A 7,564-nucleotide genomic window follows, 5' to 3' on the forward strand; every position below is an offset into this window, starting at 1 on the left:
TGAAAGAAATGTCAGTACTTTTTCCTACTACTCCTTCCCCTAAGGATTCCAACACATAATGTAAATATACATGTAACTATCAGACATCTCAGAAACTATCAACTGCTTTACCAGAAGAAATATTTCTTTACTTAAATAAGTACAGCCAGAAGGAAATATGTATGTTGACAGACATAAAAGACACTATCTTTAGAATTTTTCATAGACGATGTTCAAAATTTTCAGGACTGAGGGATAATATTTCATGAAAGGAAACTTTGGCAGATAATATGACAATTTTCGCTTCCCAGAGGAACAAAGTGAAGAACCTAATTTTACATATGTGAGGACCTAGCAGATGCTGTGAAGTCTTCGATCCGGTGAGAATTAAAACAGTTTACATAAACTGTGGTCATGTTTATCCGTGTATCTAATACGGAAGATGAAGATACTTAAAGAGAGTTGACATTTGTAAAACAATAGACAATGACTTTATTTATAGAAACTTTTTTTTTCTCAAAAGGTACTTGGGAAATATATATTTATTCTGCATCAAGAATAATTCATTTTCATTAAATATATCAAATATGTTAAAGGTTTTTTATGGTCCTATGAGATGAAGTTTAAAAGAGAATTAAGTAGCTATGGATAGTTCTTTTACTTATATTACATTTTGAATCATCAGAATATTTGTGTCTAGCCTGCGAGATGTATCTTAGTTTTCTTCAGGGTAGAAAGCTATTCAATTTCATTCACTCAACAAATGAATGTACGAGGCATCATGCTAGGTTATTCAGATACAAAGAGGTACGTATACTCTACCTGTCTTCAAGGAGTTTAGGGGTAGGTATATAACTAAGAAAAACTATGGTTAGAGCTTTGCTACCAATACAGTTAAGTTGGGATTTTTGGAGGAAGTAAGTTACAGCAAGTGATCCAGAGGGAATGATTCAGCTGAGTCCTTCAGGAAAGGTGAGTCGACCAAATTTTCAGAGATGAGGAGGCTAATCTAGGAAGAGAAACAACTGTGTTTCAGTTCAAAGGCTGAAGAGCTGAATTTGGGAGCTTGAAAGAGATGATAAAACTAGCAATCTAAGAAAAGGCACATACGGAAACCAGGGTGTTATGGGACAGAGCTTGGTTTTATTCTGGAAGCCATGGAGGTTAGTGAATGGTTTTAAGCAGGAAAGTGGTTTGTAATTTGCATTTTAAAAAGATATCTTCAGGTACTGTGAAAGAATCAGTCAGAAATGACCAGGACTGAAATTAGGGACACAGGTGTGGACACTGTTAGAGAAATTCAGAGAACGATGATGAATATTGAAACATAGATGTTGTCTGAAGACTGGAGAGAAAGGGGTACACGTGAGAGACAGAAGAGAGAGGAAGAACTGGTCACTTTGACAGATTTAGTGTGGAGGTTCAGAGAGAGGAATGATAGAGTATCTCTCATTTTCCTGGCTTGGGAGACTGGGTGATTGGTGTTGACATTCCTTGAGATATAGACCATACTAGTAACAATAGAGTAAGTGGGGAGAGAGAGAAAGTAAAAACGAGTTTAGCACTGGATGCATCGAATTTGGAGTGCCTGTGGACTTCGGAGTGCTGGTGCCAATTATACTGGGATCATAGACTCAAATTTATCCCTCAGAAGCAGTCTATCTCTTTCATAATAATCTGATCATAAACATACGCTTGTTCAAATCCTTTAATATGAAGACTTCAAGCTGTTAAGCCCTAATGCCTCCTTTGTATCAATGAATGATTCTATCTACAGACACCTTCCATAAGAGAAAAATGCATTTTCTTATCCTGAGCTTAGATTCAATCATTGAATAAGTTGTGTATTTGCATAATAATTTTCAAAACAATCAAATTAATTTCTGACTATAATGAGTGAAATAGAAAATTGGCACAGGGAATTTTTTCATACATGATTTCCCCAATTGGTTATCTGATTTGGGTGAATTTTAGGGGAAAAATGCTCGAAACAGTTTTTCCTCTGTTTCTCTATTGGGCTAGGATGAACATATTCAACTCAAAGTAATATTTCAAGTGTGGGGTTCTTTGTAATATCTATCCTTAGAAAAGTGTGTCTATTTCCATCATTATGCAGTGGTCCCCACATAGACCATGGAGGCTGATAAAAAAAAAAGCCCCACGCTTGGGGTGAAGTCTTCAAATTATTTTGATGGCTTGCATCTCCCTCTCGGTTGTAAGTCCACAAACAATATAGAATTAGCTACAGGACATGTACGTTCATACACATGCTGGCTGCTTTGGGATGTCCTCTTTCACACAAAGAAAAAGAACAGGGCGTCCCTTAAGACAATGTGATGTAGAGCTCCTGATTAAACCTTTTCATCAACAGGAGGGACACACCCCTCCTGAAGTCATTTTCCTTCACCGCCTCTCTCTGTCTCCCTTTTCTCAAACCTGAAAGCAACAGCGTTCTGCAGAAAGCAGATATGAACTGAATGGGATTTTCAGTACTCATATATAAAGAAGAAGGCAGCTGTCATCAATGTATAAAGTTCATTCATTTGAAAATCTATATTAAGCCCCTACCACATGTTAAATAGTGTGTTAGACTCCAATGTATACAATAATGACAAAAGTAGACATAATTCTTGCTTTCCAGAAGACTGGGGAATATAAATATTGATTAAAAAAAGATAGGCCCATAAACCATCATATCTTATAGCTTTTCCTTTGTTAATGTCTACCTGAGACCTGTCAAGGTTAACTTCTGATGTCAAGCAGTGGCCTTCTATTTTAGGGAAATCTCACGTATGGGAAAAGCCAGAATTCCACAGACTTCTTATTGCTGTAGCTGTCTTGGAAATGCATCATTTCTTTTAAAGCAATTTGTTTGGATCAAAGTGGTTAAAAGAGAATATAACTCAAAAGAATCAGTGTATAGAAAAAGATTATTTGCAATTCTTTTATGTCATTAGTGTTTTGTTTCATTTTTATCATCTGAGGGAACTTTGTTAACCTTATGCACTAAGATACGGCCACACATTTTTTATGTTTTAATATTTTTACCTACTTTTTAGACCTTAAAATTACCATCCATTTCTATTTAATTATGCCTATTATATTTGTTTGCTGGTATTTAATGAATTTTAAAACTTTTATTTCTGACAAAAATTATTTTGTCTGAATGCAAGTTTTTATAACAGATATAATTGGTAGAAATTTTAAAAAGCTAAATGAAGTCAAAATATTTTTTGAGAAGCAGATATCTCCAAGAATAATAAATATGAGTTTCCCAAACCAAAAATCTAAAAGAAGGATAAGTTCTTGAAAACATTAAAAATGTTATAAAATTCTAATGAAAATACTAAAAAGTTTATTTAAAACTTCAAAAAATTGATCAATAGGACTTCTGGTTTCCAGATCCACATGTAGGGACCTTAGAAGTCACCGCTCCATCCTAACAACAAATAAAGAGCTGAACAGACTGAAAAATTGGCATCTCTTCTTGGATCCATGAGAGGAGGACAAAAGGCCTTAAAGGGTAACAGAGGAATACTATGAAAAACCTTATACCCACAGTTTTATAACCTAGATGGAGTGGACCAATTCTTTGAAAAATACAATTAGCCAAAACTCACACAAGAAGAAATAGAATCTGAATAAGCCTATATCTATTAAAGAAATTGAATCAATAACTAATAAACTTCCAAAATGGAAAGTATTAGTCCCAGATGGGTTCACTGGTGAATTCTATCAAACGTTTAAGGAAGAAATTAACACCCATTCTCTACAATCTCTTTCAGAGGATAGAAGAAGTGGCAGTACTTCCTGAGTCATTTTATGAAGCCAGCATTAACTTACTACCAAAACCAAAGGCATTACAAGAAAATACTATAGACCAATGTCTCCCATGAAGATAGATGGAAAAGTCCTCAACAAAATGTTAGCAAATCAAATCCAACAATGGATAAAAACATTTATATACCATGGTCAAGTGGGATTTATCCCAGATATGTGATGCTGATTCAACATTCAAAAATCAAATAATGTAATCCATCACATCAATAGGCTAAGAAAGAAAAATTTCGTGATCATATCAAAAGGTGCAGAAAATTCATTGATAAAAGCCATACCCATTCAAGATAAAAATTGTCAGTAAACTAGCAATAAAGGGGAATTTCTTTAACTTGATAAAAAATAACTACAAAAAACCACCAGGCTTAATGATGAGAAACCTGAAGCTTTCCCCTAAGGTCAGGTACAAGGCAAGGATGTCCTCTCTCAGCACTCCTCTTCAACATCATACTGAAGGTACTAGCTAATGCACTAAGACAAGGAAAGGAAATAAAATGTATATGGATTGAGAAAGAAGATATAAAACTGTCTTTATTCATAGATGACATGATCATCTACATAGAAAATCCAAAAGAATCAGCAAAATAACTCCTGTAACTCCTGTAACAGATAAGCAATTATAGCACTGTTGCAGGATACAAGGTTAACATGCAAAAGTCAATCACTTTCCTGTGTGCCAGCAATCAACAAGTGGAATTTCAAATTAAAATCACAATACCATTCACATTAGTTCCTCCAAAATAAAATACTTAGATATAAATCTAATAAAGTATGTACAAGACCTATATGGAGAAAACTACAAAACTCTGCTAAATTAAATCAAACAAGAACTAAATAAATGGAGAGGTATTCTATATCCATGGATAGGAAGACTCAATATTGTTAAGAGGTCAGTTCTTCCTAACTTGATCTATAAATTCAATGCAATCTCAATTAAAAACCCAGCAAGTTGTTTTATGAACATTGACAAAAATCATTCGAAAGTTTGCATGGAGAGGCAAAGACTCAGAACAGCCAACAGAATATTGAAGAAGAACAGAGGTGCAAGACTGACACTACCTAACTTCAATACTTAGTGTAAAGCAATACTGATCAACACAGTGTGGTACTGGCAGAAGAAAGACAAATAGATCAGTGGAACATAATACTCCAGAAATACACTTCCATAAATACTGTCAACTGATCTTTGACAAAGGAGTAAAGGCAATACAAGGGAGCAAGAATAGTCTTTTCAACAAATGGTGCTGGGACAACTGGACATCCCCCCCATATGCAAAAAAATGAATCTAGACACAGATCTTACATCTGTCACAAAATTAACTCAAAATCAATCACAGTAATAAATGTCTAATCTGAAAGTATAAAACTCCTAGAAGATACAATTCACGAAAAAAAGATTGATCATCTGGACTTCATTAAAATTAAAAACTTCTGCTCTGTAAAAGAAAGTGTCAAATGAATGAGAAGACAAGACACAGACTGGGAAAATATATTTGCAAAAAACACACCTAATAAAGGGCTACAATCCAAAAATACACAAAGAAGTTACAAAACTCAAGGGTCAGAAAGCAAACAACTTGATTAAAAAATGGGCCAAAGTCCTTAATAGAAACCTCCTCAAAGAAGATATACAGATGACAAAGAGCATATAAAAGGATAATCCGCATCATATGTCATTAAGGAAATGCAGATTAAGACAACAGTGAGATACCACTATACGTCTATGAGAACAGACAAAATTTAGAACACTGACAACACCAAATGCTGGTGAAGATGTGGAGCCATAGGAACTCTCAATCATTTGGTGGGAATGCAAAATGCTATAGGCACTTTGGAAGACTCTTGGGCTGTTTCTTATAAAATGAAAAATACTCTTACAATATGATCCAGCAATTGTGCTCCTTCATATTTACCCAAAGGAATTGAAAGCTTATTTATATGTAAAAATGCGACATGGATATTTATGTCAGTTTTATTTATAAATGCCAAAACTTGGAAGCACCAAACATGTCCTTCAGTAGATAAATGGACAAATAAACTGGTGTATCTAGACAATGGAATATAATTCAGTGCTAAAAAAGATGGCTTATTAAGCCATGAAAAGACATGAAGGAACTAAATGTATATAACTAAATGAAAGAAGCCAATTTGAAAAGGCTACATACTGTATGATTCCAACTATCTAACATTCTAGAAAAGGCAAAACTATGGAGACAGTAAGAATGTCAGTAGTTGTCAGGAGTTTGGGGTGTGGGTGGGGTGAGGCATGAATAGGCAAAGCACAGAGGATTTTTAGGGTAGTGAAAACACTCTGGTATTACCATAATGATGGATACATGTCCAACAAAATGTTAACAAAATGTTACACATTTGTCCAAACCTATGGAATGTACAATACCAAAAATGAGCCTTGATGTGAATTATGGACTTTGGATTATTATGATGTGTCAATATAAATTGTAACAAATGTACAATTCTGGTGGGGGATGCTGATAATGGGGGAGACTATGCATGTATAGGGGCAGGGAGTATATAGGAAGTCTCTGAACCTTTCTTTCAACATTGCTGTGAACCTAAAACTGCTCTAAATAAATAGTCTTAACAAGATGTGAAAAAACATAGTTTGTAGTGCACAGAATTTATCAGTTCATGAAAAATGTATTTTTTTCAGTAAATCCACTTGGAATGGACCACAGTTGTCCATGGACTTGCCAATGCACAAATCTTTTCTTGATTGCCAAAAAAACCCCAAACGAAATTCCGAGTGTAGTGGATACCTTTCTTCCATAGCCTCCCTCGTCTTTGGCTTGCTCTCAGAACATGTTGAGAGTTATTGATGCATTTGCCAGTACCCTTACTTCGTCATCTCATGCAGCAACAACCTCCAGGTAAGTAAACTGCTTTTCTCAGAGTCTTAATATTATTTAGTCCCATATGCATTTCACCTAGAACAAATTCTTCAATTTTGTAGCATACATGTGACATCTTATTTGGTTTATACCCCGAATTCAGATGTTTCTTCTTGAAAGAGTTTTGTCTTTTGTTAGTGCTTTCCTTAGCTTTCAGCTGATGGTGACTGGGGATGGGACTGGCAAGGGATGGCAGGAATGCCCGTTCTCACATTGCTCGTCTTTCCTTACAGACTTGTTTATGTCCTCGGTGGACAGTATTATATCAAATTGAAGAGCCAACAGAAGGCAGAAGTCGAAACAGTGAGATGTTGAGAAGGTCGGTCTGAATTTGGTTCTTTACATTTAGATTCTTTGATTCTGTAGGAAGCCTTCCCTAAAGTTTGCAGCTGGGTGAGTATCCTTTATCAGTTTGCACACAATACTTTGTGTGTATGTAATTGAATTTACTATATTGCGTTATAATGATCCCTCAGTAGATTGTCAGCATTCTGGAGGTAGGGAATTAGTAATGTTAAAATCCTCAAGTGCTAGCTTTGGCAGCACATATACTAAAATTGGAACGACACAGAGAAGATTAGCATGGCCCCTCCGCAAGGATGACATGCAAATTCGTGAAGCGTTTCATATTTTTAAATGAGAACACGATATACCAAATCATTTTGGATGCAGCAAAAGCAGTCCTAAGAGGGAAATTCATTGCAATACAGGCTCACCTCACTAAACAAGAAAAAGCTCACATAAGCAACCTCAAACGACACCTAACAGAACTAGAAAAAGAAGAACAAACAAAGCCCAGAGTCAGTAGAAGGAGGGAAATAATAAAAATAAGAGCAGAA

General features: G+C 35.2%; 1 non-coding gene across 1 annotated transcript; it reads left to right on the forward strand.

Annotated features, from left to right (window-relative positions):
- Window positions 1-7,252: 7,252 nt before the first annotated feature.
- LOC123279730 (U6 spliceosomal RNA) lies at window positions 7,253-7,359 on the forward strand. The gene has a single exon (XR_006517993.1). It is a non-coding gene; the product is annotated as a U6 spliceosomal RNA (small nuclear RNA).
- Window positions 7,360-7,564: the final 205 nt, after the last annotated feature.

The sequence above is a fragment of the Equus asinus genome, chromosome 21 (assembly GCF_041296235.1).
Source record: "Equus asinus isolate D_3611 breed Donkey chromosome 21, EquAss-T2T_v2, whole genome shotgun sequence".
NCBI classification, from domain to species: domain Eukaryota; kingdom Metazoa; phylum Chordata; class Mammalia; order Perissodactyla; family Equidae; genus Equus; species Equus asinus.